This window comes from Leptodactylus fuscus, chromosome 2 (assembly GCF_031893055.1).
Source record: "Leptodactylus fuscus isolate aLepFus1 chromosome 2, aLepFus1.hap2, whole genome shotgun sequence".
Taxonomy (NCBI): domain Eukaryota; kingdom Metazoa; phylum Chordata; class Amphibia; order Anura; family Leptodactylidae; genus Leptodactylus; species Leptodactylus fuscus.
Genome location: NC_134266.1, coordinates 34,347,931 through 34,360,593, shown reverse-complemented (window position 1 = coordinate 34,360,593; position 12,663 = coordinate 34,347,931). Strand labels below are relative to the sequence as shown.

General features: G+C 46.0%; 1 protein-coding gene across 1 annotated transcript in view; it reads left to right on the top strand.

Annotated features, from left to right (window-relative positions):
• The first annotated feature begins 2,305 nt into the window (after positions 1-2,305).
• Positions 2,306-12,663, top strand: part of LOC142194036 (uncharacterized) — a 64,836-nt gene continuing 54,478 nt past the window's right edge. The window contains exon 1 of the mRNA XM_075263064.1: positions 2,306-2,574. The gene's annotated coding sequence lies outside the window, so the exon portion shown is untranslated. The remainder of the gene's footprint in view (positions 2,575-12,663) is intronic.

Here is a 12,663-nt window from a genome sequence, read left to right as displayed (position 1 = left end):
ACCTCACACGTAATCGTGCCAACATTTTCTTTTATTGATCAAAATTGTGTATTCTGAAGAGCCAAGCAAAATGTTTTTCGGTCACAAACGTTCTTCAGACTCTCCGTGGACGTCCCTACTTGAGATCCGCAAATTGCCAATGTGAAAGGTAATGAAGACCAGAGATACTGCAGAGGAGGAGGCAGGATGCCGAAGAAAAAAGCGCTTGAAACCCAGGACGGAAGAAGACACAGGGAGAGGCCGTTCCAGAAGAAGATGGAGGCAGCGCTGGAGAGTTCTCTCGCAGCATTGGGGACGCCCCCAGTGCTGTTTGAGCGTTGAGGTCCGCCCCCAGTGCTGTGAGAGAACTCATTTGCATACCAAAGAAAAACGGGATTTCTACCAAACTGCAAAGACATCTAAAGGTAGGAGAAGAATAGCCTTTCTTAAGGCTATTCCTACGTGTTAGGGAGAAAAAAAAAGAGTATCCAATGATAGAATCCCTTTAAGAAACCCTAGTTTATCAATGTAAATCCTGGTTATTATGTTTTACAACAGAAGGGCGCATTTAATAAAAGTAACTAATTTTACGACATCTAATTTCCTGGGGTTTTTTTGACACATTTACAATCTAGGCGCATGCTATATAGTATTTACCTTGTATTGTGTCTGTACCAAGAAATGTGTCTAAAATGTGGTCTTTGTCACAAAAATAAATAATATGTTATATTCAATATATTGAATTTGGTCTCGTGTGTGATTTATTTTTTTTTAATCTCATCTCTGCTACATTCTTCAATATTTGTAAGGGTTTTTTTTTTCAACAAACTGATTTAAGAGGATTTGTACTAAAGGAAACATTTCTATAAACCTTCCTAATTGTCCAAACTTTTTGGCTCACGGCATGAATTTTGTCATAGTATCTTGTGTTATAAAGCATGCATTCTAAAAAAAATACCTTTCCCTATATGGAAGGGGTTACAATATCTCACTAAATAATGCAAGAAATTCTGAATAATTAAATTTTTATCAAACAGTATTTATATAACACATGAAATATATAGTTCTCATTTCAATTCATAAATAGAGTATGTGTAAATATAAATATTTAATACATGGGTAACATTACATTTTATTCTTTTCAACACTTTTGTGCATTTTTTCTAGTTTTAAATTGGTCTAAATTTCTGCAGAAAAATACAAGTTACGCTAGGTTCACACCTGTATTCTGGTCTCCGTTCTGTGCTTTCCGTCTTCTGCATGCCAGAAGACGGAAAGCAGAGACCGGGTCCGGCCGTGAGCGGCGGTGAGCATTTTATGCTCTCCGCCGCGAAACCGGATTTTTGAATCCAGACACAGAGTACTGCATGTCCGACTCTGTGTCCGGATTATAAAACCCGGTTTCGCGGAGGAGAGCATAAAACGCTCACCGCCGCTCACGGCCGGACACCTTTCTCACCCATTCAAATGAATGGGTGAGAAAGACTCCTGCAGGTTTCCGTCTCCTGCTCTGTTTTATGCAGGAAACAGAAACCTGAAGTACGGACACCTGGGCGCAGATGTGAACGAGCCCTTAATAATAAGACAGCTTCATAAATCTAATTCTCAGACAAGAGTCACCCTACAGTCACATGACAGTGGAGATCGGCTGCATTAAAGAGGACCTTTCATCAGATTGGGCACAGGCAGTTCTATATACTGCTGGAAAGCCGACAGTGCGCTGAATTCAGTGCCGCTGTGGTTTTTCCCTCAGTACTTTTTGTTACTGGACACCACATGATGCTTTAGCCTAAGGGCACACGTCACAGAAACGCAGTTTTTTTTGTTGCAGATTTTGTTGTGGTTTTTTGAGCCAAAGCCAGGAGTGGATTGAGCAGACATTAGAAGTATAAGTACTTTATAGCTCCCATTCCTCTTGTAGCCATTCTTGGCTTTGCCTCAAAAAACCGCAACAAAATCTGCAACAAAAAAGCTGCGTTTCTGCGATGTGGGGCTTTAGCCTTAAAGGTGTATATATTTTCCTATAGTGATTCCTATGGATATGAACAAAAATCCCTGTATATAATGTGACCTATACAGTGTGTGTGAGGGCAGCCTCCCTGCAAGGTCTGGTCAGGGCTCCATAGTCCATGACTACAGTCCTGCCCGGTGCAGAGGGGGCTCCATACTGACCAGAGGGTCCTGAGCAGGTGAGCAGGGGGTGCAGGGTGCCCTCTGCTGTAGCAGCTCTGTGGTGTCATCCTATGGCAGCTGTGACTATACTGGACGAGGCAGCAGGGCAGACACACCCGGCTCCTCCTCTCTCTCTCTGCTGGAGTGTGAGCAGTGTGCCGGCACGCAATCTGGAGACTCACTGCTCAGAGTCACACAGGGACAGGCTTATCGGGAGACCCGCTCAAAGTTGGCGGAGAAACCTGCTGAGAGTGAGTGTGCACGGCTTCCACCCCAGTGATGTCACCTCACAGCAGCCCCAACACTCACTCAGCCCCTCACTAGTCCCAGACTTGTACCAGACCCCTGAGGAGGTGCCTGCCCGGGACACAAGGCTAGAGGAATGGTCTGACGTGCGGGGACAGGAGACTGCTACACCACCAGGTGAGTGCCCCTATAGTACCCTGTGTATGTGGCATTGTATAGCACAGCCTGCATCTGCCTTGTACTATCACTCTTACATGGGACTGCAGATACACCAGTGCATGCACTAAGTCAGTTCTTAGGCGTCTTCAGGAAAGTGTGACACATCAGCCTCTGCCTGTCTCTTATTGCCAGGGGATCTCAGAAGATGCAGGTGCAGAGGAGAAATGGGGAACCACTTGTGGCTCAGTTATCATGGAAGAGATGGAGATTGTTGTGTATTTCTATAATGGATCGATAATGTGTCCTTTATAGTATTGTAGTATGTGATAAGTGAGCGATGGAAATGGACTCTACACACACACAAAGCTGCGAAATCTGGCACAGAGATATAGGTGTAAGGTGTGAGTAGTGTATACGGGAGCGCAACTGTTATATTGTCACTCCGAATGTCACCAAAACCAAATGTGTCACTTCTAATGTCTAGGACTGGACTGACCTGGTAAAGACTGTGTGTGTTTTAAGAAAATTTTGCTGTCAATTTAGTCACAGATTGTCCCCCAACTAAAAATGGTCGGTCACAAGGATACAGATGCTTTATTACTATGGCAGTATTGTAGACAGTGACACCTTTCTAAAAGACCACCTTTTTGAGAAGACCACCCCTTTAACCAGACCGGATTTCTCAAGACAGATTCTGTTCCAGCATATATTATGTATGTATACAGTATGTATATTGGCCACCATATATTATGTATGTATACTGCACATCTTTGTTGAGAGGACCACACCAAGGAGACCACTTTGCAATATACAGTAGTTTTGGGTGGTCATCTCAAAGAGGATTCACATTGTGTGTACAGGGAAACCTCTTGGAGATGGCCGTCAGAAATTGAATGGAAAAGAAGTCTGAAGAATCAGGGCTCGTTCACATCTGCGTTGTGCTCTCCATTCTGCAGGTTTCTGTTTCCTGCATAAAACAGAGCAGGAGACGGAAACCTGCAGGAGTCTTTCTCACCCAGAAAGCTGTCCGGCCGTGAGCGGCGGTGAGCATTTTTGCGCTCTCCGCCGCGAAATCGGGTTATTTAATCCGGACACAGAGTCGGACATGCAGTACTCTGTGTCCGGATTAAAAGATCCGGTTTCGCGGCGGAGAGCATAAAACGCTCACCGCCGCTCACGGCCGGACCCGGTCTGTGCTTTCCGTCTTCTGGCATTCAGAAGACGGAAAGCACAGAACGGAGAGTAGAACGCAGGTGTGAACCTAGCGTCAGTGGTCTGCTCAAAGATGTGCTCTATAGAAGCAGTTTCACAGTGTATATATACAGTGTTTATATAATTATGTAAGCTGATGGCCGGCAAAATAATGGAGGGGGTTTACATCTCGCCCAGACTACTCAGGTGGGCAAGATGAGAGGAAGTCCAGGAATGACTTGTTCTCAGCAGACAGCTTTTGTCTGCTGAGCATTTTGTTACATGCTCAGTATTGGGCTGGATTTTTTTAGGAATGGCAGGTAGGATTGGCAGTGGGACCTGTCATTCCACCCCCCTCCAGTCCACACATTGTGGATGTTTCTGCAGTGTGTCAGCTGCTGTGGATTGTCCTCATCAGTGAGGTTTAAAAGGTCAGCTCCAAGTGTCCCGTATTGGACAGAGCTGGGCTGCAGGGCCAGCTGGAAGGTCACACTGTGGGGGCTGTGTCTGGTACCCTTCAATTTTGCCATTGAATCTGCCATTATAGGTGAGGTAGCCTATTTATGTGTTTAGTCAGAGCCTAGTCGGGCAGGGATTTATTTTGTATTGTTTTTTTTCTTTTTGGTTGCTGTGCTGTTTCGTGTGGAATAAAAATCTGGACTTACGTGTCTATGCCAGCCCACCTAGCAACCTCAGACCCTGACAACATATATATATGTGTGGCAGTGATGAAGACATATATTAGTGTAGTGAGGTTGTTGAAAATGGTTCAAATTCTGCTAAAATGGTGCACATTGCATTATGGGTGTATTCACTAAGACTAGCATATTGTATGCCGGTCTTTGTCCCATGCTCTAGTAGAGGATACACTGTATTTGTGATGTCAGACACATCTTTCCAGCATCCTTGCACCTTGGTGAAATCCTACACCAGCTCCTTCCCATAAGCTGGCCAATCCATCATTTGCCAAAATAAACGCCACTTTTGCGTTGCTGAATCTGTCCTAGGTGATGGACCCCCGCGCCCCAGCATGGTTGGCCACTTGCAGATACTTTAGTCACAAATGGAGTTAAATAGTCGTAAATAACTGATTTCCTACTATTTTACAACAAAAAGTGCTGGTACAACGTTTATGAATCCCCCATATTTTGCTTAGACACAGCTATCTCCATTATGCCTGTCACGGGATGGTTAGAGTCCGGCAATAGGCAATGTGTAATATATATTTCATGTGGAATGTATTCTCTAACCTGTTGTAAACATCAGTGTGTAGTTGGCTGATTAGGGTCTAGTGTGTTAGCACATTGTATGCAAATACCTCTAACTAGTGAGGACCAGTGAGGACAATGGGTGGAGATAATCTGATCAGTGTCTCCAAGAAAATGTTGGATGGTGCATTGTCCATAGTAGACAGGGAGTCTGCTCTCCTTGGTATAGGTGAGGGGGGAAGGATCTGTGACTCAGCCCTTCCCACCCACAGATATAGGTGTAACAGTTTTAGTATATAGTTGTAGCTGCAGTTAGTATGTGTTAGCCGGCCTGTGCACAGCTCTGCAGAGAGCCAGGACTTAGTTACAGGACCAAGGAACCAAAGTTATCATTGGATTGTGACTTCTGTGGACTTATTGTTATTACGGTTGATGTGACCGCCGCCGGCTACTAACTTTGTGGATTACAATAAATTGCTGTTGTCTCCCGACCTCTTGCGTCCGTGTTGATTCAAAAGACCATCCGGAGGAAGACGTATACCTTTGCTCCGTGACAACTGGTTGGCAGCGGTGGGATCAACAGCGGACAGCGAGATGGACTACAGCAGCCCAGCGATTAATGGAGCCACAACCTCAGAATACAGGAACTGGACTATGGCAAGTCTACAAGTAAGGGCCCGGGAACTAAACCTGAGTTACCAGGGAAGAACGAAAGATCAACTGATCGAGGCACTGGAGGAGATGACCCTGCAAAGCGACCATGAGGAGGGCTGCCCCCAGGAGACTGGAGAGATACGGGAGTGGCAGGTACAGACCCAAAAGAGCAGATGGGTTGTTTTGTATGAGGAGGAGTTGGCAGTGCTGGGGCTAGGAGCAACTGCAGAGCAAAGGAGTAGAGCATTACAGAGGGCTCAGGAAACGGAGAAGGAGGAACAGAGAATGGCGCATGAAAAGGAAAGAATGGCGCATGAAATGCGAATGGCTGAGATAACTGCGCGGAATTATAATCAAACGTCGGCCCCCAGCCCAACAGTGAGAGAACCACCATATGTCTCCCATAAACACTTCAAGACCTTTGATGAAGCGGCTGGGGATGTTGATGGATATTTTCAGGACTTCGAACACCAGTGCCACCTGATGGAAGTCCCAGAGAAGGATTGGGTCCGGTATCTGGTGGGGCACCTACGAGATGGGGCTGCGGAAGCTCTCAGAGCCATGGACCCTAGTGATCAGCGGGACTATGAGGCCATTAAAAGAGCGGTGCAGAAGTATTATGCCGTCACTCCAGAGACCTACCGAGTTCAATTCCGCTCTTTGTCTTACAATGGGGGAAGCTCCTTCCACATGTTCGCCCACAAGTTGAAGCAAGCATGCAAGCGCTGGCTAGAAGGAGAGGAGGCTGTCACAGTCGATAAGATCCTCCAAGTCATACTTAAGGAACAGTTCTTTTCCCAGTGCCCCGCTGAGATCCGTGAGTGGGTGCTGGAACGGAACCCAGCCACAGTGGAGCAAGCTGCTTCCCTTGCAGATGAGGGCCTGACCATCAAGCCGCAGTGGAAGAGGTTGTTTGCAGAGGAACGGAAAACTACCACAGTCCGCCAGACACCCTTCATCCAGCCACCCACCTTTCGTGCCCGGCCTCAGGATTACAATTCCCCCTCTACCCCTGCCCCAGCCCATCGGCCTCCAGCTATGAACAACCCTGTCCCTAGACAACGACCTACTGGAAGAATGCTAGAGCGCAGATGTTTTGGGTGCGGGCGGCCTGGACATTTGCAAGCTAGTTGCCCTGTTAACATGGGGGCACGGGCCACCGTGGCATCCCGGCCTATTCACTACCTGGGAACCACCCCTAGGACTGAAAGTTTGGCCCCATTTCCAGATGACTCCATGAATGACCCATCTGTTCCACCTCCAGGGGTCTATGGGATTCAGCCTTCCGCCACACATCCCGCAAACCTTCAGCGGAAGCACTTGCAGGAGGTCCTACTGGATGGCCGAACAGTTGTTGGATTCCGGGACTCGGGAGCTTTCCTAACGGTAGCGGACCCCCGAGTGGTTCGACCCGAGGCCCTAGAGGAGGGCCCTGGCCTTTCTATCGAGTTGGCAGGAGGTACTCGGAAACGTATTCCTAAAGCTACCGTGGAACTCGACTATGGTTATGGACCAAAACGATGCACAATTGGTGTGATGAGCGGGCTGCCGGCCGATGTTCTGTTAGGCAACGATGTTGGAAATCTACAGTGCCACTTTGTGGGAGCAGTGACCCGAAGCCAAGCTCAGAGAGACGCCAACATGGATCGACCGGATTTTTTGCCAGATGCCAGCCCTTCAACTCTACAACTTTACCATTCAGTACCGCCGAGGGAACCAACACCAGAACGCAGATGGGTTATCCCGGCAGGAGGAAATATGAGCTATAGAGACTGATGTGCATTCCCCAATTTACCTGTGTAGGCCAATTGTGTCATGCACATGTTTTGAGAGGGGGAGGGGTTGTCACGGGATGGTTAGAGTCCGGCAATAGGCAATGTGTAATATATATTTCATGTGGAATGTATTCTCTAACCTGTTGTAAACATCAGTGTGTAGTTGGCTGATTAGGGTCTAGTGTGTTAGCACATTGTATGCAAATACCTCTAACTAGTGAGGACCAGTGAGGACAATGGGTGGAGATAATCTGATCAGTGTCTCCAAGAAAATGTTGGATGGTGCATTGTCCATAGTAGACAGGGAGTCTGCTCTCCTTGGTATAGGTGAGGGGGGAAGGATCTGTGACTCAGCCCTTCCCACCCACAGATATAGGTGTAACAGTTTTAGTATATAGTTGTAGCTGCAGTTAGTATGTGTTAGCCGGCCTGTGCACAGCTCTGCAGAGAGCCAGGACTTAGTTACAGGACCAAGGAACCAAAGTTATCATTGGATTGTGACTTCTGTGGACTTATTGTTATTACGGTTGATGTGACCGCCGCCGGCTACTAACTTTGTGGATTACAATAAATTGCTGTTGTCTCCCGACCTCTTGCGTCCGTGTTGATTCAAAAGACCATCCGGAGGAAGACGTATACCTTTGCTCCGTGACATGCCTCCTCTTGGGATGTATACTATTGGGTGATACCTCCAAGTGGCAAAGTCAAATAAATCCTAAACATATTCTTACCTATCTCCTTTTCCTTAATATTTTTAAGGCTCCGCTCACATCTCTGTTATAGCCTCCCTCTGACTTTGTCATAGTTGCTTTTTTTTTACCTTTTCAATTCTCTTGCTTATATAGGACCAACATATTCTGCAGTGCTTTACAGATATTGTCATCACTTACTGTCCCATATAGGGCTCACAATGTACATTCCCTATCAGTATGTCTTTGAAGTGTGGGAGGAAATCGGAGTACCCGGAGGAAACCCACACAAACATGGGGAGAACATACAAACTCCTTGCAGATGTTGTCCTTGGTCAGATTTCACCCCGGGACTCTTGCAGAACGTAAAGGACACTGCAATGGAACCAGCTGATGGATGTGTCAATGTCTTGTTATAAACACAAACCATGACAACAGCCCAAGTGCATGCAGATTTAAAGGGATGTTCCAGTTCCTTTTTTAACCCCTTAAAATAACAAACCATGTATACTCACCTCTCCATTCAACCAAGGATCCAGCGGAGAGTCTCCGTACGGGTCCCCGTCCTTTGTTGATATTCTCCTGATGCAATTATACTACATTTTAACAAAACATGACAGGTCAGATTACTCTTTTGAGGGTCAAAGGTCAGGAATATCTCATATCCACTACTTGTGCACTGCTTCACTGAACCGAGCATATATTGGAATGATGGTTGAGATGACCGGCTATCGACACCTATCACATGGCATGGTTGGCGTTATTCATATTAATGTTTGCAGTAATACATATAACAACATTACCTTATTGCCAAGCAGGGATAAGTTTTAAACTCATAGTAGACCCCTCCAATCTGACCATCTGTACATTAGTATAGTGCAAATGCCCACCTGTCTATGGGCTGTGTCCCGTATTATAAACCAGCTCATAACTCATCACTCACACTTTGGACCTGGACACTGATATTAGGTTGAATGTGAGATTTCACATAGATAGTCTCAACGTCAATCACAAAACAGTCCAAGGGACTCTCTTTCATCAGCTGGAGAGTTTTCCTGCACTCATAGACTTTTCGTTCTTCTGCAGATGGATTCTTTACCCATTGGATTTCTATCTGTAGAGGCTATATAGAGAGCTATAGATGTTTTCACTGGTGGGGTCCATGAGCTATGATCTCAAAAGATCGTTCAACTTAAAGGGGCTGTCCCATCACAAGGATCCTATCTATACTGCTTGTTAATGTGAATGTAAGACTTTTCCTAAATACATTGCTTCAGCAAAACTGCTTTGTTTGTCCACTATCTTACTTTATTCATTTTTTTGACACATCCCTTGACTTATCTGGTCATAAGTCAAGTGATGTATCTGCTGCTCTGAGGGGGGGGGGGGGAGGGGCTAAGTGCACGGGAGCAAGCCTGGAGGGGGGGTAGTTTACACTTTGGGGGGAGGGAAGGGGCCACCAATACAGACCCGGCATCCGCTGTAATAGAGAGGCGGATGCCGGGGAGGGTTAGATGCCGGCACAGATGCCTGCAACATCGCTACACTCCTGCCCTGCATGAAGCCAGCAGCGGTAGGAGCGATGCTGCTATTGCGGAGGGGAGGGGGGGGGGGGGGCCGGAGGAGCGGAATAGCAGCATCGGTCCTGCCGCTGCTTGCTTCACCTGTGCCGGCGTCTACACTCCCACGGCATCCGCCTCTCTATTACAGCGGATGCCGGGTCTGTATTACATTGTGAAGGCTGTACGTCCGATGCCTAGTGCATCGGCAGCGCACATTGCAAGGCCAGCGGCATAGAAGCGACGACTTCTCGCCGCTGGCTTTGCATATGTAACCCTGCCCACCAATGACGCAACAAAGCCGGAAGACAGAAGAATTTACTGCAGCGAAGACTAGCGAGTATGCGACGTGGGACAACCCCTTTAAGCTCCTGATTTTTAAGATGCCCATTCAAGCACTTCTATTTAGCCAATAGCTATTCCTCCTATCTCCCCCATACACCTGCTTGGGCAGTTCAACCAGATGTGGATAGGGAATAGGTATATTTAATGGGGCAACTCCTTTAAGTGATATTACACCTTTAGGCTAAGGCCCCAAGTAGTGATCCGCAACCGAAAAGACTGTATTTCTTTCTGCAGTTTTTCTCAGAAAGAGTCCACAGAGTCCATTTGGGTGTCTTTTTATAAGTGAAATCAATGGACAAAAAGTCAGGGCTGTAGCACTATTTTGTCCAGTGATATCTGACAGATCTGCACTGAATGGATACCTGGTGCAGGTGTGAACATAACCCAAACTGCCTGTAGATGAGCTCCTGTCTAAAACCTTTTCTGTGCTGTGCCCGTCTTGGCAGGATTCACCATCGCTGTTATACAATGTCAGTTGTACCGATAACATTTCCCATATTTCGGCAGCTGGCCTGGGTGTGTACAGATGTGCAGCCTGCAGGGAAGGCTGGAGTAGTTACCTCTGTATTCTGAAGGAATCAAAGGAATCAATGGAAGCAAAGAATCTCTTCTCTTTTCACATAGAATATTCTGTCCTACAACATAATATTGAAGCCCTTGTGTACTATCCTGTATAAGCAGCAGGTAAATAGTTATTGATTTTGATGTGTTGTAAGCAGGAAGAACGCATAGGCAAGCGTAAGGATCTGTTCGGACTAGATAGTGATGTATCTGGGATACTTGTTGCTTGCTTGTAGTTATTGAACATCACGATCTGTATGTTACGAGATGGTGTTGGGTGGCCGGTCCTCTGGCAGGTCCTGGGTGCAATGAACAGTTTATTGGTATAGGAATTACAACCTGTTTTCCTTACAGAAAGACTTCACAGTAAGGGGAATATTCTCTATGTCATCAGCTGCCCCTAGAACTGCGTATACCGTATGCGGCTTACAAGATATTTTTGTAGCATGAGATTCCCTTTAATGGTAGACACCAAGATCTTGTTCTCTAATATATTCTTTGTGACGGAATCAGAATTGAAAAGCACCTCAGGGCAACGAGTAAGGAAAGTGAAAGTCTCCCCTGTTACTCTTTACTATGGGCTGCCAGTCATGGTGCCAGTGGTTTTAGATTAACATACATGTTGCTGACAGCTGACGGGATGTTTAGAGGGGTAATTCCATCTCTAGGATCATAAAGTTGTACTTTAACCTAATGGAATTGTTCTACCCAATACATTGGTTTATCTATATTGCTCCCTTTGCTGAGTGCTGCTCATTATGTGTGCTCCATGCTTACAGTTGGGTGGCTGGGTTTGACCACCTCTGCTGTCTATCAGCAGTGGCCTGGTTAGTGATGTCTGTCCCTTTTCGTAACCACCTCTTCACTGTAATTGATGGCTAAGGCCGGATTCACACGGAGTATTCTGGCTCGTCATTTGGTACGTAGACGCCGCGGGAAGATTTGCAGGCCGTATACGCTCCCATTGTTTTCAATGGGAGCCGGTACCGTACATGCGGCGCTATTTTTCAGCCGTGATTTTGCGGCGGCCGCAAAATAGCGCCACGTGTACGGTACCGGCTCCCATTGAAAACAATGGGAGCGTATACGGCCCGCAAATCCTCCCGCGGTGTCTACATACCAAATGACGAGCCAGAATACTCCGTGTAAACCCGGCCTAACAGAGCAGTCTGTCAGGTCTTCAAAGTGTGGAGCCCTGATAATGGTTAAACACTGCTGTGATCATATCCCGTGATCATAGTCTCTGTTATTTATCTCTGAATGTAGATCCTGAGATAACAGGGTGCAGATTAGCACAAGCAAGTTGCTGGCCTAACAAATATATATATATATATATATATATATATATATATATATATATATATATATATATTATATATTACACAGTCTCTGCCTGCCCACCGACTAGTCACTGAAAACAGTACAAAAATTGTCACCACCGACCTATTTACACCACTCACCACTTTCTGAGAAGGGAGTGGGGCTATCGAATTTGACAGATTTATCATTATTTACGCCAGAAAGCATCTTCTGCTGCTGCAAAGGGATATCAAGACTGTCTTGATAATTTCCTCCCTCAATGCGTCTTGGTGCTGCTATAAGATATTCTGTTCATCTCTATTTTATAGTATCAAATTTGTGATGTAAAAAGTGGATTTGAGGCCCATACATTAAACATGTGACTCACTTCAAAGGTATTTCCATGTTCTCCATTAAAAATAATTCTTCCTAAGCATGAGTCACACCAGGTTTCTGTGGCCACCACCCAGCAGGCTATTCTCCTATGTCTACTACCTGATGCATGGCTTTATAATTGTTTCATTCATGGTCTCAGGACACTTTTAAAGGAAACCAGAAACCTGTGATTTTTTGTTTGAGAATGAACTGAGCTGTTTCTATGGAAATCCCAGCATAATAGGCCCCGGGCTTTTGTGTGATGGCACACTTCATGCTCTGCAAGGAAATCTCTTCTAGACGTAGAATATCTTTTGCGTCTCCTAATTGTTGCCAACTGTTCCAGATTTGCCCATTTGGTCTAGTTTATGAAATCATTGACACCTGCTCTTATATTGTCTGCCAAGCTATCTGAGACATTACAATGTCACGTGAATGGGACCATATGGAA